This window comes from Monodon monoceros, unplaced genomic scaffold, assembly GCF_005190385.1.
Source record: "Monodon monoceros isolate NGI ecotype Baffin Bay Population unplaced genomic scaffold, NGI_Narwhal_1 Super_Scaffold_20, whole genome shotgun sequence".
NCBI classification, from domain to species: Eukaryota; Metazoa; Chordata; class Mammalia; order Artiodactyla; family Monodontidae; genus Monodon; species Monodon monoceros.
The window spans coordinates 46,111,720-46,133,557 of NW_021703777.1; the positions used below are offsets into that span (position 1 = coordinate 46,111,720).

General features: G+C 41.6%; 1 protein-coding gene across 26 annotated transcripts in view; it reads left to right on the forward strand.

Annotated features, from left to right (window-relative positions):
- The window catches only part of NAAA (N-acylethanolamine acid amidase), a 70,324-nt gene that overhangs the window by 20,283 nt on the left and 28,203 nt on the right, over positions 1-21,838 (forward strand). For 4 of the 26 annotated variants that reach the window (XR_003795446.1, XR_003795434.1, XR_003795448.1 and 1 more), the window contains one exon: positions 15,791-15,879. The exons of 8 other annotated variants lie outside the window; for them this stretch is intronic. The gene's annotated coding sequence lies outside the window, so the exon portion shown is untranslated. Of the gene's footprint in view, positions 1-566; positions 1,286-9,144; positions 9,514-9,554; positions 9,619-9,741; positions 9,884-15,681; positions 16,288-21,838 lie in introns of those variants that run through there. 14 more of the 26 variants (XR_003795432.1, XR_003795444.1, XR_003795433.1 and 11 more) reach the window with 10 other exon arrangements.

Below are 21,838 nucleotides of genomic sequence, written 5' to 3' on the forward strand. Positions count from 1 at the left end.
GGCTGGTATTTCTCCTAGAAGATAGTAGCATCCTTAACATTTATACATACATAATATTTTCTGACAGGCATTGAGTGTATGGTGGTTATTTGTGTCATGTTAATGTCACTCTTAAGTATTTATTTTGAATTGTTCGTATGAAAGCTAGTCTTCTGGTGCTCAGTGCGCTTTGCCCCTGATTAAAACCAGCTTTCAGGGCAAAGCGTTACCTCTTCACTTACGCAGAGGGGCAAATATCTGGTAAGACTTATGTATCTCCAAAGTCACAGTGAGGCAGGCCCAGCTCCTTTGCAGGATCAGACGGACACTGAAGGACCCAGGACACTCAAAATTTATTTCAGGCATCAGTGAGGCCATAGGTGAGAGGAAAGACATGAGGAAAAAAGCAGGAGTCCCTTCTGCTGTCCCTGAAATCAAATCATCTTGGCAGCCACCTATTGACAGGCCACCTTTTCCTATTGCAGGGATCTCCTGGAGTTTATAAACCTAGCCTGAGGTTTTGTTCATTCACTTACGGGGATGTTTAAAATCAGTGTTTAAATTAAGCGCTTTTTTTCCCCTTACAGATGATCTTTTTAAATGAAATTTTTGAAGAGCTGCACTTTAAAAAATAAAGTGAAAAGATTATATTTTATGACCGTTACAGGCTCTTTCCTCATTAAACTTTTCAACATTGTGAAGTGGGGGCAGGAGGATGAGTTTGGAGCGTGTTGTGGTAAAGTGGGGTGGTAGCTGTCCTCATTCACCTTCCTTCAGGGCTTGCCTTGGCCGTCTCTTAGCTGCTTCTGTTCTGGCTTTAACAACTCAAATATAATCGGTCTCAGAGGGCGAGCCATATCCTCGGGCTTTATTCCCAGCTTCTCACCATTACTTAACAGCTATTTTGTCATACCCGAGTTTATAAAGAAATGAGCGGGCAAGACCTCTTTGTTCACTATGAAGTGCTTCTGGAAGAGTCTGCCAAACTTAAATAAAATTAACAACAGTTATTATTAAGCAAAGATGAGTTTAGCAGAGGGAATAGCAGACGAATTACAATTCGGGACAAGCAAACCATGGCGAACCATAGGCAAATCTGAGGAACAAAGGGAAGGTTAGCTTTTATTGGAATCTGGGAGGAAACCGGGGAGTGTTGTTTTGAACAAAAGTTCATTAGAGGAGAACAAGAGTTCAGGGTTGTTGCAGTTTCACATTGGTTGCAAGTGATGGTCCGTTTGCTGTTACTGAGAAATGCAAACGTAAAATAGATAGCTAGTGGGAAGAAGCCGCATAGCACAGGGAGATCAACTCGGTGCTTTGTGACCACCTAGAGGGGTGGGTTAGGGAGGGTGGGAGGGAGGGAGACGCAAGAGGGAAGAGATATGGGAACATATGTATATGTATAACTGATTCACTTTGTTATAAAGCAGAAACTAACACACCATTGTAAAGCAATTATACTCCAATAAAGATGTAAAAAAAATACAAAATAAATTTTTAAAAAATTTAAAGAAAATAAATAAACAGCATTGCTCTAGTAACAAACAAACAAACAAAAATCTTTCTTCCTGCTGGCTGTGTAAGTTGAAACCAAGGGGAAGAACTCTCCTTTCGTGGCTTTCCCACTCCATTTAAAATCAAGTATGCTTTATCCATTTTCACATTTCTCCTTTTTGATCAAGATCTTCCTCTGAAAGCATAACTGATGCAGCATCAGGTTGGTTTTTTTTCTTTTGGTTGAAATATTTTTGTGTCCCTCATTGCTGGGAAGGACCTTTCCTGGGAGTTATGTTGGGGAGAAAGAGCAAGTAGCATTTGGAAACCGCAGGGCCACATTTGAGCAACACGGAAGGTACAAGGAGGAGCTCTCAGGCATCTCCCATTCTTAAATTATGTCTTATCGAGGTTCTGAGCCTTGGAGATCATCTCAAAGCACTGAGCTGACATAATACTGTTTGGTGCATCATTTCTGCAGATGTTTGACAGGCAACAGGTACCAAGGGTATTTTTTCTTTTTTTTTTTCTTTTTACATCTTTATTGGAGTATAATTGCTTTACAATGGTGTGTTTCCGCTTTACAACAAAGTGAATCAGTTATACATATGTTCCCATATCTCTTCCCTCTTGAATCTCCCTCCCTTCCACCCTTCCTATCCCACCCCTCTAGGTGGTCACAAAGTACCGAGCTGATCTCCCTGTGCTATGCGGCTGCTTCCCACTAGCAATCTGTTTTGCGTTTGGTAGTGTATATACGTCCATGCCACTCTCTCACTTTGTCACAGCTTACCCTTCCCCCTCCCCATATCTTCAAGTCCATTCTCTAGTAGGTCTGTGTCTTTATTCCCCTCTTACCCCTAGGTTCTTCATGACATTTTTTTTTCTTAGATTCCGTATATATGTTTTAGCATACGGTATTTGTCTTCCTCTTTCTGACTTACTTCACTCTGTATGACAGACTAGGTCCATCCACCTCACTACAAATAACTCAATTTCGTTTCTTTTTATGGCTGAGTAATATTCCATTGTATATATGTGCCACATCTTCTTTATCCATTCACCCGATGATGGACACTTAGGTTGCTTCCATCTCCTGACTATTGTAAATAGAGCTGCAATGAACATTTTGGTACATGACTCTTTTTGAATTATGGTTTTCTCAGGGTATATGCCCAGTAGTGGGATTGCTGGCTCATATGGTAGTTCTATTTGTAGTTTTTTAAGGAACCTCCATACTGTTCTCCATAGTGGCTGTACCAATTCACATTCCCACCAGCAGTGCAAGAGTGTTCCCTTTTCTCCACACCCTCTCCAGCATTTATTGTTTCTAGATTATTTGATGATGGCCATGCTGACCGGTGTGAGATGATATCTCTTTGTAGTTTTGATTTGCATTTCTCTAATGATTAATGATGTTGAGCATTCTTTCACGTGTTTGTTGGCAGTCTGTATATCTTCGTTGGAGAAGTGTCTATTTAGGTCTTCTGCCCATTTTTGGATTGGGTTGTTGTTGTTTTTTTTTTGATATTGAGCTGCATGGGCTGCTTGTAAATTTTGGAGATTAATCCTTTGTCAGTTGCTTCATTTGCAAATATTTTCTCCCATTCTGAGGGTGTCTTTTGGTCTTGTTTATGGTTTCCTTTGCTGTGCAAAAGCTTTGAAGTTTCATTAGGTCCCATTTGTTTGTTTTTATTTCCATTTCTCTAGGAGGTGGGTCAAAAAGGATCTTGCTGTGATTTATGTCAGAGTGTTCTGCCTATGTTTTCCTCTAAGAGTTTGATAGTTTCTGGCCTTACATTTAGGTCTTTAATCCATTTTGAGCTTATTTTTGTGTATGGTGTTAGGGAGTGTTCTAATCTCATACTTTTATATGTACCTGTCCAGTTTTCCAAGCACCACTTATTGAACAGGCTGTCCTTTCTTCAGTGTACATTCCTGCCTCCTTTATCAAAGATAAGGTGACCATATGTGTGTGGGTTTATCTCTGGGCTTTCTATCCTGTTCCATTGATCTATATTTCTGTTTTTGTGCCAGTACCATACTGTCTTGATTACTGTAGCTCTGTAGTATAGTCTGAAGTCAGGGAGCCTGATTGCTCCAGCTCCATTTTTCGTTCTCAAGATTGCTTTGGCTATTCGGGGTCTTCTGTGTTTCCATGCAAATTGTGAAATTTTTTGTTCTAGTTCTGTGAAAAATGCCAGTGGTAGTTTGATAGGGATTGCATTGAAACTGTAGATTGCTTTGGGTAGTAGAGTCATTTTCACAATGTTGATTCTTCCAATCCAAGAACATGGTATATCTCTCCATCTATTTGTATCATCTTTAATTTCTTTCATCAGTGTCTTATAATTTTATGCATACAGGTCTTTTGTCTCCTTAGGTAGGTTTATTCCTAGATATTTTATTCTTTTTCTTGCAATGGTAAATGGGACTGTTTTCTTAATTTCACTTTCAGATTTTTCATCATTAGTGTATATGAATGCCAGAGATTTCTGTGCATTAATTTTGTATCCTGCTACTTTACCAAATTCATTGATTAGCTCTAGTAGTTTTCTGGTAGCATCTTTAGGATTCTCTATGTATAGTGTCATGTCATCTGCAAACAGTGACAGCTTTACTTCTTCTTTTCCGATTTGGATTCCTTTTATTTCCATTTGTTCTCTGATTGCTGTGGCTAAAACTTCCAAATCTATGTTGAATAAGTGTGGTGAGAGTGGGCAACCTTGTCTTGTTCCTGATCTTAGTGGAAGTGGTTTCAGTTTTTCACCATTGAGGACGATGTTGGCTGTGGGTTTGTCATATATGGCCTTTATTATGTTGAGGAAAGTTCCCTCTGTACCTACTTTCTGCAGGGCTTTTATCATAAATGGGTGTTGAATTTTGTCGAAAGCTATCTCTGCATCTATTGAGATGATCATATGGCTTTTCTCCTTCAGTTTGTTAATATGGTGTATCACGTTGATTGATTTGCGTATATTGAAGAATCCTTGCATCCCTGGGATAAATCCCACTCGATCATGGTGTGTGATCCTTTTAATGTGCTGTTGGATTCTGTTTGCTAGTATTTTGTTGAGGATTTTTGCATCTATGTTCATCAGTGATATTGGCCTGTAGTTTTCTTTCTTTGTGACATCTTTGTCTGGTTTTGGTATCAGGGTGATGGTGGCCTCGTAGAATGAGTTTGAGAGTGTTCCTCCCTGTGCTATATTTTGGAAGAGTTTGAGAAGGTTAGGTGTTAGCTCTTCTCTAAATGTTTGATAGATTTCACCTGTGAAGCCATCTGGTCCTGGGCTTTTGTTGGAAGATTTTTTTTTTTTTGCGGTATGCGGGCCTCTCACTGCTGTGGCCTCTCCCGTTGCAGAGCACGGGCTCCGGACTTGCAGGCTCAGAAACCATGGCTCACGGGCCCAGCTGCTCCGCGGCATGTGGGATCTTCCCAGGCCGGGGCACGAACCCGTGTCCCCTGCATCGGCAGGCAGACTCCCAACCACTGCGCCACCAGGGAAGCCCTATTGGAAGATTTTTAATCACAGTTTCAATTTCAGTGCTTGTGATTGGTCTGTTCATATTTTCTGGTTCTTCCTGATTCAGTCTTGGCAGGTTGTGCATTTCTAAGAATTTGTCCATTTCTTCCAGATTGTCCATTTTATTGGCATAGAGTTGCTTGTAATAATCTCTCATGATCTTTTGTATTTCTGCAGTGTCAGTTGTTACTTCTCCTTTTCATTTCTAATTCTATTGATTTGAGTCTTCTCCCTTTTTTTCCTGATGAGTCTGGCTAATGGTTTATCAATTTTGTTTATCTTCTCAAAGAATCAGCTTTTAGTTGTATTGATCTTTGCTATCATTTCCTTCATTTCTTTTTCATTTATTTCTGATCTGATCTTTATGATTTCTTTCCTTCTGCTAACTTTGGGGGTTTTTTTGTTCTTCTTTCTCTAATTGCTTTAGGTGCAAGGTTAGGTTGTTTATTTGAGATGTTTCCTGTTTCTTAAGGTAGGATTGTATTGCTATAAATTTCCCTCTTAGAACTGCTTTTGCTGCATCCCATAGGTTTTGGGTTGTCGTGTCTCCATTGTCATTTGTTTCTAGGTATTTTTTGATTTCCTCTCTGATTTCTTCAGTGATCACTTCGTTATTAAGTAGTATATTGTTTAGCCCCCATGTGTTTGTATTTTTTACAGATCTTTTCCTGTAATTGATATCTAGTCTCATAGTGTTGTGGTCAGAAAAGATACTTGATACGTTTTCAATTTTCTTAAATTTACCAAGGTTTGATTTGTGACCCAAGATATGATCTATCCTGGAGAATGTTGCATGAGCACTTGAGAAAAATGTGTGTTCTGTTGTTTTTGGATGGAATGTCCTATAAATATCAATTAAGTTTAATGTATCATTTAAAGCTTGTGTTTCCTTATTATATTCATTTTGGATGATCTGTCCATTGGTGAAAGTGGGGTGTTAGAGTCCCCTACTATGAATGTGTCACTGTCAGTTTCCCCTTTTATGGCTGTTAGTATTTGTCTTATGTATTGAGGTGCTCCTATGTTGGGTGCATAAATGTTTACAATTGTTATATCTTCTTCTTGGATCGATCCCTTGATCAGTATGTAGTGTCCTTCTTTGTCTCTTGTAATAGTCTTTATTTTAAAGTCTATTTTGTCTGATGTGAGAATTGCTACTCCAGCTTTCTTTTGATTTCCATTTGCATGGGATATCTTTTTCCATTCCCTCACTTTCAGTCTGTATACGTCCCTAGATCTGAAGTGGGTTTCTTGTAGACAGCATATATATGGGTCTTGTTTTTGTATCCATTCAGCCAGTCTGTGTCTTTTGGTGGGAGCATTTAATCCATTTACATTTAAGGTAATTATTGATATGTATGTTCCTATTACCATTTTCTTCATTGTTCTGGGTTTGTTATTGTAGGTCTTTTCCTTCTCTTGGGTTTCTTGCCTAGAGAAGTTCCTTTAGCATTTGTTGTAAAGCTGGTTTGGTGGTGCTGAACTCTCTCAGCTTTTGCTTGTCTGTAAAGGTTTTAATTTCTCCACCAAATCTGAATGAGATCCTTGCTGGGTAGAGTAATCTTGGTTGTAGATTTTTCTCCTTCGTCACTTTATATATGTCCTGCCACTCCCTTCTGGCTTGCAGAGTTTCTGCTCAAAGATTAGCTGTTAACCTTATGGGGATTCCCTTGTATGTTATTTGTTATTTTTCCCTTGCTGCTTTTAATATGTTTTCTTTGTATTTAATTTTTGACAGTTTAATATTTGTCTTGGCATGTTTCTCCTTGGATTTATCCTGTATGGGACTCTCTGTGCTTCCTGAACTTGATTAACTATTTCCTTCCCCATATTAGGGAAGTTTTCCACTATAATCTCTTCAGATATTTTCTCACTCCCTTTCTTTTTCTCTTCTTCTTCTGGGACCCCTATAATTCGAATGTTGATGCATTTAATGTTGTCCCAGGGGTCTCTGGGACTGTCCTCAGTTCTTTTCATTCTTTTTTCTTTATTCTGCTCTGCAGTAGTTATTTCCACTATTTTATCTTCCAGGTCACTTATCCATTCTTCTGCCTCAGTTATTCTGCTATTGCTCCCTTCTAGAGTATTTTTAATTTCATTTATTGTGTTGTTCATCATTATTTGTTTCATCTTTAGTTCTTCTAGGTCCTTGTTGAATGTTTCTTGCATTTTCTCTATTCTATTTCCAAGATTTTGGATTATCTTTACTATCATTATTCTGAATTCTTTTTCAGGTAGACTGCCTATTTCCTCTTCATTTGTTAGGTCTGGTGGGTTTTTATCTTGCTCCTTCATCTGCTGTGTGTTTTTCTGTCTTCTCATTTTGCTTATCTTACTGTGTTTGGGGTCTCCTTTTTGCAGGCTGCAGGTTCGTAGTTCCCGTTGTTCTTGGTGTCTGTCCCCAGTGGCTCAAGTTGGTTCATTCGGTTGTGTAGGCTTCGTGGTGGAGGGTAGTAGTGCCCGTGTTCTGGTGGATGAGCCTGGATCTTGTCTTTCTGGTGGGCAGGTCCATGTCTGGTGATGTGTTTTGGGGTGTCTGTGGCCTTATGATGATTTTTGGCAGCCTCTCTGCTAATGGGTGGGGTTGTGTTTCTGTCTTGCTAGTTGTTTGGCATAGGGTGTCTAGCACTGTAGCTTGCTGGTCATTGAGTGAAGCTGGGTGTTGGTGTTGAGATGGAGATCTCTGGGAAATTTTCGCCATTTGATATTACATGGAGCTGGGAGGTCTCTTGTGGACCAGTGTCCTGAAGTTGGCTCTCCCACCTCAGAGGCAGAGCCCTGACTCCTGGCTGCAGCATCAAGAGCCTTTCATCCACATGGCTCAGAATAAAAGGGAGAAAAAGTAGAAAGAAAGAAAGGAGGGGAGGGAGGGAGGAAGGAAGGAAGGAAGGGAGGGAAAGAAAAAGAAAGAAAGAAAGGATAAAAAAATAAAGTAAGGTAAAATAAAATAAAGTTACTAAAATAAAGAATAAAAAATAATTATTAAGAAAAAAATTTTTTTAAAAAGTAAAAAAAAAAAAGGATGGACAGAACCCTAGGACAAATGGTGAAAGCAAAGCTATACAGACAAAATCTCACACAGAAGCATACGCATACACACTCACAAAAAGAGAAAAAGGGGAAAAAATCATAAATCTTGCTCTCAAAGCCCACTTCCTCAATTTGGGATGATTGGTTGTCTATTCAGGTATTCCACAGATGCATGGTACAGCAAGTTGATTGTGGAGCTTTAATCCGCTGCTCCTGATGCTGGGAGAGATTTCCCTTTCTCTTCTTTGTTCGCACAACTCCCGGGGCTCAGCTTTGGATTTGGCCCCGCCTCTGCGTGTAGGTCGCCTGAGGGCGTCTCTTCTTCGCTCAGACAGGACGGGGTTAAAGGAGCAGCTGCTTCGGGGGCTCTGGCTCACTCAGGCCGGCGGGAGGGAGGGGCACGGAGTGCGGGGCGGGCCTGCGGCGGCAGAGACAGGCAGGACGTTGCACCAGCCTGAGGCGCACCGTGCGTTCTCCCAGGGAAGTTGTCCCTGGATCCCGGGACCCTGGCAGCGGCGGGCTGCACAGGCTCCCGGGAGGGGAGGTGTGGATAGTGACCTGTGCTCGCACACAGGCTTCTTGGTGGCGGCAGCAGCAGCCTTAGCGTCTCATGCCCGTCTCTGGGGTCCGTGCTGATAGCCGCGGCTCGCACCCGTCTCTGGAGCTCCTTTAAGCAGCACTCTTAATCCCCTCTCCTCCGGTACAAAGTTTTAAAATGATTATACAAGTCAAAATTAAAAGTAATATGACAAATCCAGTTTGTATAATTGTCCTAAAGATTGAAGGACCATGGGGAATCAGTTGAAACTTGTAATCAGTGTACTTGTTCCCTGATTTTATGTAATTGAGTTTCTCCTTCCCCAAGGAAAATTATCCATGTGCAACAAGTTGTTCTTGCTGCCAGCATATACTACCTTGTTCTGCTAGGAGTTAGCTAAGGGCAATTTGTCTAATACCACCTTAGCTAAGGAATTGTGGAATTAATTAAAGAAACCTCAGCTAAAATTGGAGCGGAGGAAGACCTGTAGGGGGAGGTCATCATCGATTACTCCAAACGGGAAGAGATATGCGCCTGTATCTCAGACAGGAAGGTGTTGCCTACTCTACTATCCAGCAGGAAGAAGAAAACTCGCCGTCTGATGACAGCCCAGCCAATCAGACTGTAGCTGCCCAACCAATGAGAAGCCTCCATACTTTGGACCCCTAGCCTCCTCCAGTGAACTCTTTCATTATTACAGTCCATCCCAACTCCCTCTTTTCCCCATGAAAGCAAACTCCTCTTTCCTGTTTTCTGGATTCGCCTATGGTCTGCCATAGTTTGCATATCCTGAATTGTACTTCCTGTGGGTATTCCCAAATAAACTTGCTTTTGCTGGCGAAATAACTGGCTCTTCTATTACTAAAGTTGACGGAGTCTAAGCCTGTTGTTGGGTAGCTGTTGCTTTAGGGGTGGAATCAGCTGTGTAACCTAGGGTAATGGATAGATTTCTAATCATGTGCTCATTGACGTGTACTCCAAACCAGGAAAGGAGGAAAGATCTGCCAAGGAGACAGACCCAGAGTCATGGACCCTGTTGGGCAGTTAACAGTAGGTTCTTTGAAGTGGGTTTAAGGGGTTGCCCCAGAGATTGGTTTCAGATCGGTTATGAATGGATAGTGGAACAACTAGATATCCTAACGAGAATTGTCCTCCCATTCGCCAACTATCCAGACATTTATAAGCCCAGGGATGATGCCCTCGTTCACAAACGAAGATGAAACTGGATGAGCACAGAGGACTCCAGCTGAAGTGGCGTTGTTTATTGGTGAATTTGTGGGAATGGAGCTGTTGGCATTCATCAACCAGGAGTCAGTGATGTTTTGAGAGCCTTCGGAGAGGATTCCTCCAAGCCAAGAAGTCCATTTTCTAACGTGATGGCACAGGGTAATTGGGTTTAAGGTGTTTTGCGGACAAAGACTATGAAAGTAAGGGCGTGAGTGGGGTGATTGTAGTAGCGTAATTTTAAGTTTATCGGGAGTGGTACCATCATTGCTACAGTCAGTGGGGGTGTTCAGGATGAAACAGTGTCGGGAGGGATGTTGACAGAAGTTTCACTCTGGAGTTAACATTGAGGGGAAATGGAATGAAACTAGCAGTGGCATTAGGGACAAATGAAAAATTGGTCACAGGATGGACTAGAGAGTTGCTGCTGTTGTGTACAGATTTGAGTTTCTGGTGGCAAACCCAACCATCAGATGTTTCCCTCTGTTGCAAACAGATTCAGAAGTGCAGGGAAGATCATTGTCTTTCCAAGAAAGAAAGGGGGGAATAAGGTAAGAAACAATGGGGAAAAGGTATACAGGCCTGGTCTGGTCATCTTGGGAAAGCTGTCTCCTTTATCTGTCATCTGTTTCAATTCCTGGAAACCTTTACTTTTAGGTCATCAGTTGGTACACAGGTCCAGTCAGGGTTTGGTGCTTTCTTTAGATGTGATACATGATCTGAGAGTCTGTTTCCTGGATCTTGGCAGTACGCGGACTGGTTAACAACAGTTGGTAAGGGCCCTTCCAGCAAGGTTAGAGGGATGTCTTTGAAGATGTCTATTCCAGGAGACGAAATCTGTAGGTTGTAAGTGATGATGCTGAAGACCTTTGTCTCCCAGGAGCATTCTGTGAAAAGATTGTTCTACAAGTCATGGTTATTTTCAACAGAAACAATTAAGTCTTTAAAATATTCAAGTATATACTCTTTTATTAGCTGTAGATCAAAAGAAGCAGGAGCTAGCAGCATTGAGAATCCTCTGATTATCTCAAAGTGTAAGAGTTTATGGGTTGCAAAAAGGGTAGATAAACCTAAGATTTAGAAGGACCAGTGGCAGTGACTTTGGCCAGGGTGTTTGAAGAGTCTCTACAAATTTTGCCGATACACTCTTAACGGTGCCATTCGTGTGTTCGACTGGCCCTGGGGATTTTGGCTGGTAAGCACAGGGAAAGTGTTGTAGAACTGGCCAGACAGCACAGACTTGTCCAAGCACCTGGCTGGTGAAGTGAATTCCCCAGTCACCATGAAGTTAGAGCTGGGGTTCACTGGGTAGGGATAATTTTTTTTAATGGCTTTTTAAAAAAAATTTTATTTTTGGCTGCGTTGAGTCTTTGTTGCTGTGCGCAGGCTATTCTCTGGTTGCAGCGAGCGGGGGCTACTCTTCGTTGCGGTGTGCGGGCTTCTTACCGCGGTGGCGTCTCCTGTTTCGGAGCACAGACTCCAGGCACGCGGGCTTCAGTAGTTGTGGCACTTGGGCTCAGTAGTTGTGGCTCGCGGGCGCTAGAACGCAGGCTCAGTAGTTGTGGTGCACGGGCTTAGTTGCTCCGCGGCATGTGGGATCTTCTCGGACCAGGGCTCGAACCCGTGTCCCCTGCATTGGCAGGCGGATTCTCAACCACTGCGCCACCAGGGAAGCCCAGAGTAGCATTTTTAGTGGAGATATCAGTGAGGTGGTTCTCTTTAGCTTCCAGGGAGTCAAGTTTAGAATGCCCAGAACTTTAATAATAGCCAGAGTGGCTGGTATGGCATCTAATAAATCTTGAATATATGGGCCATTTTAAGTTTTATCCCCATTAGGCATAAGGAAGACGTAAGGAAATCTCTCTGCTTCCATAACATTCCAAAGTTATGAGCTACTCCAAAAGTGTTTCTACTGTCTATATGAATATTTGCAGTTTTGCCCATGGCTGAACTATAGGCTTGAGTAAGAGCGTATCATTCAGCCTGTTGTGCTGAGGTAGCCAAAGGCAAAGGTGCTGCCTTGATAACTTCCAAAGAAGTTGCAGTTGCATATCCAGCACAATATTCACCATTTTCATCTTTTAAATAAGAACCATCAGTAAACCATGAAGAATCAACATTTGTTAAAGGGGTTTCTTGCAGGCTGTAATAGGGAGTCAAGAGATGGTTTGTCAGAGTTAGTCATGAGGAGTTTCGTCCATAGAGGAGGGAAGAAGGGTGGCAAGGTTAGGGATATTACAGTGAGCAAGGGTGATATGGGGTGCAGTCAACAGGAGCATTTCATAGGGAGTAAGATGTCTTGCTGAAAGATGTTGGATATGGTTGGAATTCAGAAGGGCTTTCAATAGCATGAGGAACAAAGATGGTCAGAGAGGAACCCATGAGTATTTCTTGGTTGGCCTTTACTAAAAGGGCAGTGGCAGGAATGGCTCAGAGGCAAGGGGGTATCCTTGGGCCACAGGGTCCAGCTGCTGACTGTGATACCCTATTGGTGATGGTGATCTCTGTGTTTCTAAATAAGCACCCTGAGGGCATTTTCTTCCTTTTCGTAGACCTAGAGGAAAAGGGGGAGTTGATAATTAGTGTCCAAGGGCAGAGAGATTCATTAAGCTTTCCTTCAGGATTTTAAAACCTAGATCATCCTGATCTTCCCAAATAATAGGATCAGGCTTAGTGTTTTTCAACAGGATATATATAGGGGCTGAACCATGAGAGAAAAATATGAAACCCTGTTATGATAATAGCCAGCTAACCCAAGAAAGCCTCGTAATTGGCATTTAGTTTGGGGCTTTAGGAAATTGAGGATGCCATGGAGCCTTTCTGGATCTATGTGTAGTCCTTGTTCTGAAATCAGATGTCCTAAAAAGAAAACTTGAGTTTGAACAAACTGTAGCTTCTCCTTAGAGACCTTATGTCTCTTTGAGGCTAAAAGCTTTAGCAGATGGATGCTGTCTTCCCATGAGGAGGCCTGGGAAGGGGAGCAGAGAAGCAAATCATCTACATGTTGTAATAGTTTAGAACCTCTAGGAGATTTTACATCGTCTAAATAAGCTTTTAGGGTTTGTGAGAAACAAGAAGGACTTTTACTTAAACCCTGGGGCATTACTGTTCAGATGTATTGTTGTCCTTCCCAAGTAAAGGCAAAGAGAGATTGATGGGCCTTATCCACAGGGATGCTAAAGAAGGCACTACACAAAGCAATCATGGTGAGAAGCTTACTTTCAGTAGGGATGGGAGCTGATAAGGTATGAGGGTTGGGAACAGCAAGGTGAAGACAGATAACAATATTGTTTACAGTATGGAGGTCTTGGACAAATCTGTCTGCAGCCATTGGGTTTCCTGGTAGGTGAAATAAGGATATTGCAGGGACTGATACAAGGGATTATAACCCCCTGGGCTTTATAATCCTCTGTGATTGGTCTGATTCCCTGTAAGCACTCTTTATTTGTAGGGTATTGATTAATTCTGGGGAAAGGCTTTGAGGGAACAATTTGGGTGTTTTTTTTTTTGGCCATCACTTTATTTTTTAATTAAGTTATAGTTGATTTACAACGTTGTATACATTTTAGGTGTATAACATAGTGATTCACAATTTTTAAAGGTTATATGCCATTTATAGTTATTATAAAATACTGGCTATATTCCCCATGTTGTACAATATATCCTTGTAGCTTATTTTATACCTAGTACTTTTTGTGGGTGTGGGTTAGCCAGTTTGCTAAATTAACCACGTCTATTAAGCACATAGTTTCCCATCTTATTCTAATTCTCTTTGCCAAAAGAGAGAGGTCTCAGTTTATCTCATTAGTGAACATAGAGTTAAAGGCCACCCATGTGGATTCAACATCCATGGGGAGACCAGAATTTTCCTTAAAAATAATCTGGAGTAGACTGTAATAATCATGCATGGGTTCATTTTTTTTTTTAATTTTTATTGGAGTATAGTTTCTTTACAATGTTGTGTTAGTTTCTACTGTACAGCAAAATGAATCAGCCATACATATACATATATCCCCTCCCTTTTGGACTTCCTTCCCATTCAGGTCAGCACAGTGCATTAAGTAGATTCCCTGTGCTATACAGTATGTTCTCATTAGTTATCTATTTTATGCATAGTATCAATTGTGTGTATGTGTCAATCCCAATCTCCCAGTTCCTCCCACCCCCCTCTTTTTCCCCTTGGTATCCAAACATCTGTTCTCTACGTCTGTGTCTCTATTTCTGCTTTGCAAGTAGGATCATCTATACCATTTTTCTAGATTCCACACATACGCATTAATATACAATATTTGTTTTTCACTTTCTGACTTCACTCTGTATAACAATCTCTAAATCCATCCACATCTCTACAAATGACCCAATTTGTTCCTTTTTATGGCTGAGTAATATTCCATTGTATATATGTACCACATCTCCTTTATCCTTTCCTCTGTTGTTATTTTTTTAATTTATATTTTTAGCTGTGTTGGGTCTTCATTGCTGCACGTGGACTTTCTCTAGTTGTGGCGAGTGGGGACTACTCTTCGTCATGGTGCGCGGGCTTCTCATTGCGGTGGCTTCTCTTGTTGCAGAGCACAGGCTCTAGGTGCACAGGCTTCAGTAGTTGTAGTGCGCAGGCTCAGTACTTGTGGCTTTTGGGCTCTATGCATGCTTAGTAGTTGTGGCACATGGGCTTAGCTGCTCCGCGGCATGTGGGATCTTCCTGGACCAGGGATTGAACCTGTGTTCCCTGCCTTGGCAAGTGGATCCTTAACCACTGTGCCATCAGGGAAGTCCCTCCATTCCTCTGTTGATGGACATTTAGAGATAAACCCATGCACCTATGGTCACCTAATCTATGACAAAGGAGGGAAGAATATACAGTGGAGAAAAGACAGCCTCTTCAATAAATGGTGCTGGGAAAACTGGACAACTTCATGTAAAAGAATGACACTAGAACACTCCATAATATCATACACAAAAATAAGCTCAAAATGGATTAAAGATCTGAATATAAGGCCAGACATTATAAAACTCTTAGAGGAAAACATAGGCAGAACACTCTTTGACATAAATTGCAGCAAGATCTTTTTTGACCCACCTCCTAGGGTAATGAAAATAAAAACAAACAAATGGGACCTCATTGGGTTTTTAAATGCAGGCCTGAATTTTGTTCCAATCAGCAGCTTTCAGGAAAGCTCTAAGGATTGCTAAGTGGAGTCCCTTAGCAATTGCCTGAGCCTGGTCACAAAATAAGGCAGGAGGTTAATCTCCCATTTGTTATTCTAGAGATTTTTCAAGACGTGACCAATTAGCAGTCTTCATCCATTGTTGGGTTCCACCTTTGCCGAAAAGCATGTGGACTAGTTGATATTAAGTCTTGAGAAACCAGGTTGAAAAGTCTGGACAATTAAATTCCTCAGTGAATTTATGAGGAGCTTCAGTAACTTTAGGAAAACCTTTGACTATGGTTTGTAGTTCAGTCTTAGTTCAGGGAACATAGGAAATTAGGAGCTTAGCATTAGGATCCTAGGAGGGTTTGATTTTTAAAGGTGCAGGTTTTAATGGGTTGAGATGAGGAGGAAGTAGGGAGAGGTTCAGAGAACAAGGGAAGTTCAATGATAGGGTTGAAATGAAAAAGAGGAGGGTACAAAGAGGAAAGAACAGGCACAGTAGGGAAAGGAGAAGTTAGCACAGGAAGTGAAAAGGGAGAAGAGGCCTCTGATGCTTTTTTTACATTCTTTTAATTTTTTATTTGCCTCAATCATAAGTAGTATTCTGTAAAGAGGCAGCTTTAGAGTCCTGATTGCACTTGGAAGCCTTGAGGTACCTTGTTTTTTGTTTTTTTGTTTTTTTTTTTAAATAAATAAATTTATAAAAAACAAAAAACAAAACTCCTATGGTTGTTAGCCAAAACTCAAAATAGAGGGCCACCAGCTGGAGATTTCCAGACCATCTGCAGAAAGGCCTACTCCATCATACCAGCTGAACCTCTCATAGCTGCTCTTCTGTGTAAAAGCCCTGGGGCCAAGCTTCTGATGAGATGGCAGAAAGAACACTGCAGAGATCACGACCCACTGTGGAAATCGGCAGTGGACCCCCTTGAAGGTATGCAAATACAATTCTAACTTAAACCTTTAAATCAGGACAGATATTAAAATTTGCGTTAATGTTCATCATGTAATAGCAAACCAACACTAAAAACTTCTGCAGAATAGGCATCCCATTCACTTTGTTGTGCTTTAGAACCATGGTCTTCTGTTTTAGTTCCGAGAAAAACAGGTTTGGGGAGGTCAAAAGTTCCCCACAATGGCCACTGAAGTTCTAAACGATCTTTGGTTAGGCTCTTCCATTTAGTTAAAAATGAGCATGAGGGTCAAGATGGCGTACTAGGAGGATGCGGAATTCGCGTCTCCTCACAACTAGGGCACCTATGAGGCACTGGTGGGGGACCACGGACACCTAAGGTGACGGGAGGAGCCCCCAGGGACTGAGTAGGACGTGGGGCATGGGGGGAGTGAGAGGGGAGGAGAAGTGGAGGCAGGACAGGACTGGTGCCCCTAAGGGGCGGCTGGGGGAGGGGAAGAGGTCCCACACCCGAAGGGGGAAATTGGGGAACCATTGGGAGGGCAGAGGGTCAAAGGGGGAGTGTGGCCAGGTTTCCCCTGCCCACTTGGACCCTCAGGAACCTGTTGAGTCCCGGGCCTGATCCTCTGCCCACCTAGGCCCCCTCCAGCAGCAGGGGTCCTGAGGGAGTGGGAGGGGGGAAGGGGGAGCAAAAGTAAAGGCCGGACCTCCGGGACCGGCACCCCTGAGGGGTGGCTGGGGAAGGGGAGGAGTTCCTATACCCAGTGGGACCCACCCACGGTTAGGGGTCCAGCGGCGACGGAGGAGACCCTGGGGGAGACGGTGGGGGAGGAGTGCAAAGGAATGGAAGGGAACAGGGCCAGTGCGTTCCCTGTCTACTTAGGCACCGGGGAGCCTGTTGGGCTCCGGGGCCGAACCCTCTGCCCTCGGAGCCTCCCTCCTGCTGTGCAGAGCCCAAGCCCTGCCCTTACACCCCCACCCAGGGCCCTACCTGTATACTTGGAGACCCCTCTGAGACCCCCTCCAACCAGCTGGGCCTAAACCCCACCCACACACCCTCATCCAGGGCCCTACCTCCAAACTGTGGAACTCCACACTCCAGGGGCCCTCCTTTCCGTGTGCTGCCTCTCCCCTTCCACGCAGATCCTAAGCAGAGGCCCCCTACCCCCCCCATGCTTGAACGTCACCCCCCCACCCGCCTAGGTCCCACCCCACCCTAAACCCCAGCCCTGCCTAAGTTCCACCCCCATAGCCAAGGCTTTTTTTTTTTCTTTTCTTTTTTCCTCTTTTAGATTGGGGTTCTGTTTTACCTTGTTGATTCATTGTTGTTGATTCTTTTATATTTTTATTTTTCCTAATAAATCTTGTATTTTTCTAATTTTATTTTATTCTTTATATTTTGTTAGGTATCTCTCCTTTTGGCTTGTTGCCCCCGCCTCCCCCCCTTTTTTTTCTTTTCTCTGATGTGGTTTTATTTTACCTTGTTGCAGTTGTTTCATTTACCGTTCCATTTTTCCTAGTATATTTTTTATCTTTCTAATTTTATTTTGTTCTTTATTCTTTGATATTGTACTGCTCCTTTTTTTCTCTTTTTAAAAAAATTTTATTTACTTATTTATTTTTGGCTGCATTGGGTCTTCGTTGCTGTGCGCGGGCTTTCTCTACTTGCGGTGAGGGGGGGCTACTCTTTGTTGTGGTGCGCGGGCTTCTCATTGCGGTGGCTTCTCCTGTTGTGGAGCACGGGCTCTAGGCATGCAGGGTTCAGTAGTTGCAGCACGCAGGCTCAGTAGTTGTGGCACTTGGGCTCAGTAGTTGTGGCACTTGGGCTCAGTAGTTGTGGCTCACGGGCTGTAGAGCGCAGGCTCAGTAGTTGTGGTGCACGGGATTAGTTGCTCCGCGGCATGTGGGATCTTCCCAGACCAGGGCTCGAACCTGTGTCCCCTGCATGGCAGGCGGATTCTTAACCACTGCACCACCAGGGAAGCCACCCTGTTTTTCTTTCTTTCTTCCTTTTTTTTTTTTTTTTTTAACAACTTTACAAAGCTTGTGGCATCTTGGTTGCCAGGCCAGAGGTTGGGACTGAGCTCCTGTGGTGGGAGCTCCAAGTCCAAAACGCTGGACTAACAGAGAACCTCAGACCCCAGGGAATATCGATTGGAGCGAGGCCTCCCAGAGGTCCTCATCTCAGCACCAAGACACAGTTGTATCCAACTGCCTGCAGACTCCAGTGCTGGACGTCTCAGGCCAAACAACCAGTAAGACAGGAATACAGCACCACCCATCAAAAAAAAAAAAGAAACAACAAAAAAAGTATGTTATGGACGAAGGAGCAAGGTAAAAACCTACAAGACCAAATAAATGAAAACGAAATAGGCAACCTACCTGAAAAAGAATTCAGAGTAATGATAATATAGATGATCCAAAATTTTGGAAACAGAATGGAGAAAATACAAGAAACATTTAACAAGGATCTAGAAGAACTAAAGAGCAAACAAACAGTGATGAACCACACAATTACTGAAATTAAAAATACTCTAGAAGGAATCAGTAACAGAATAACTGAGGCAGAAGAACGGATACGTGAGCTGGAAGATAAAATGGTGGAAATAATGGCCAGGGAGCATAATAAAGAAAAAAGAATGAAAAGAATTGAAGACAGTCTCAGAGACCTCTGGGACAACATTAACCACACCAACATTCAAATTATAGGGGTCCCAGAAGAAGAAGAGAAAAAGAAAGGGCCTGAGAAAATATTTGAAGAGATTATAGTTGAAACTTACCTAACATGGGAAAGGAAATAGTCAATCAAGTCCAAGAAGCACAGAGAGTACTACACAGGTTAAACCCAAAGAGAAACATGCCGAGACACATATTAATCGAACTATCAAAATTAAATACAAAGAAAAAATATTAAAAGCAGCAAGGGGAAAGCAACAAATAACATACAAGGGAATCCCCATAAGGTTAACGGCTGAGTTTTCAGCAGAAATTCTGCAAGCCAGAAGGGAGTGGCAGGACATATTTAAAGTGATCAAAGGCAAAAACCTAAAACCAAGATTATCCAGCAAGGATCTCATTCAGATTCAATGGAGAAATTAAAACCCTTACAGATAAGCAAAAGTTAAGAGAATTCAGCACCACCAAACCAGCTTTACAACAAATGCTAAAGGAACTTCTCTAGGCAGGAAACACAAGAGAAGGAAAAGAGCTACAAAAACAAACCCAACACAATTAAGAAAATAGTAATAAGAACATACATATTGATAATTATCTTAAATGTAAATGGATTAAATGCTTCAACCAAAAGACATAGACTGGCTGAATGGATACAAAAACAAGACCTGTACATATGCTGTCACAAGAGACCCATTTCATACCTAGGGACACATACAGACTGAAATTGAGGGGATGGTAAAAGGTATTCCATGCAAATGGAAATCAAAAGAAAGCTGGAGTAGCCATTCTCATATCAGACAAAATAGACTTTAAAATAAAGATGATTACAAGAGACAAAGAAGGACACTACATAATGATCAAGGGAGCATTCCAAGAAGAAGATATAATAATTTGAAATATTTATGCACCCAACATAGGAGCACCTCAATACATAAGGCAAATGCTAGCAGCCATAAAAGGGGAAATTGACAGTAACACAATAATAGTAGGGGACTTTAACACCCCACTTTCACCAATGGACAGATCATGAAAAATGAATATAAATAAGGAAACACAAGCTTTAAATGACACATTAAACAAGATGGACTTAATTGATATTTTTAGGACATTCCATCCAAAAACCAACAGAATACACTGTCTTCTCAAGTGCTCATGGAACATTCTCCAGGATAGATCATATCTTGGGTCACAAATCAAGCCTTGGTAAATTTAAGAAAATTGAAAACGTATCAAGTATCTTTTCCAGCCACAATGCTATGAGAATAGATATCAATTACAGGAAAAAAATCTGTAAAAAATACAAGCACGTGGAGGCTATACAATACACTACTAAATAACCAAGAGGTCACTGAAAAAATCAAAGAGGAAATTTAAAAATACCTAGAAACAAATGGCAATGAAAACACGACAACCCAAAACCTATGGGATGCAGCACAAGCAGTTCTAAGAGAGAAGTTTATAGCAATACAATCCTACCTTAAGAAACAAGAAACATCTCAAATAAACAACCTAACCTTACACCTAAAGCAATTAGAGAAAGAAGAACAAAGAAACCCCAAAGTTAGCAGAGGGAAAGAAATCATAAAGATCAGATCAGAAATCAATGAAAAAGAAATGAAGGAAACAATAGCAAAGATCAATAAAACTAAAAGCTGGTTCTTTGAGGAGATACACAAAATTGATAAACCATTAGCCAGACTCACCAAGAAAAAAAGGGAAGAGACTCAAATCAACAAAATTAGAAATGAAAAAGGAGAAGTAACAACTGACACTGCAGAAATACAAAGGATCATGAGAGATTACTGCAAGCAACTATATGCTGATAAAATAGACAACCTGGAAGAAATGGACAAATTCTTAGGAAAGCACAACCTTCCAAGACTGAACCAGGAAGAAATAGAAGATATAAACAGACCAATCACAAGCACTGAAATTGAAACTCTGATTAAGATCTTCCAACAAACAAAAGTCCAGGACCAGATGGCTTCACAGGCGAATTCTATCAAACATTTAGAGAAGATCTAACACTTATCCTTCTCAAACTCTTCCAAAATAGAGCAGAGGGGGGGAAGACTCCCAAACTCATTCTACGAGGCCACCATCACCCTGATACCAAAACCAGACAAAGATGTCACAAAGAAGGAAAACTGCAGGCCAATGTCACTGATGAAGATAGATGCAAAAATGCTCAACAAAATACTAGCAAACAGAGTCCAACAGCACATTAAAGGGTCATACACCATGATCAAGATCAAGTGGGGTTTATCCCAGGGATGCAAGGATTCTTCAATATAGGCAAATCAATCAATGCAATAAACCATATTAACAAATTGAGAAAAACATATGGAGGAAAACCATATGATCATCTCAATAGATGCAGAAAAAGCTTTCAACAAAATTCAACACCCATTTATGATAAAACTCTCCAGAAAGTAGGCATAGAGGGAACCTACCTCAACATAATAAAGGACATATATGACAAACCCACAGCCAACATCGTCCTCAGTGGTGAAAAACTGAAACCACTTCCTCTAAGATCAGGAACAAGACAAGCATGCCCAGTCTCACCACTGTTATTCAACATAGTTTTGGAAGTTTTAGCCACAGCAATCAGAGAAGAAAAAGAAATAAAAAGGAATACAAATCAGAAAAGAAGGAAAACTGTCACTGTTTGCAGATGACATGATACTATACATAGAGAATCCTAAAGATGCTAGCAGAAAATTACTAGAGGTAATCAATGAATTTGGTAAAGTAGCAGGATACAAAATTAATGTACAGAATTCTCTTGTATTCCTATACACTAATGATGAAAAATCTGAAAGAGAAACTAAGGAAACACTCCCATTTACCATTGCCACAAAAAGATAAAATACCTAGGAATAAACCTACCTAAGGAGACAAAAGACCTGTATGCAGAAAACTATAAGACACTGATGAAAGAAATCAAAGATGGTACAAACAGATGGAGAGATATACCATGTTCTTGGATTGGAAGAATCAACATTGTGAAAATGACTATACTATCCAAAGCCATCTACAGATTCAATGCAATCCCTATGAAACTACCAATGGCGTTTTTCCCAGAACTAGAACAAAAAATTGCACAATCTGTATGGAAACAGAAAAGACCCCGAATAGCCAAATAATCTTGAGAAAGAAAAATGGAGCTGGAGGAATCAGACTCCCGGACCTCAGACTATACTACAGAGCTACAGTAATCAAGACAATATGGTACTGGCACAGAAACAGAAAGATAGATCAATGAAACAGGATAGAAAGCCCAGAGATAAACCCATGCACA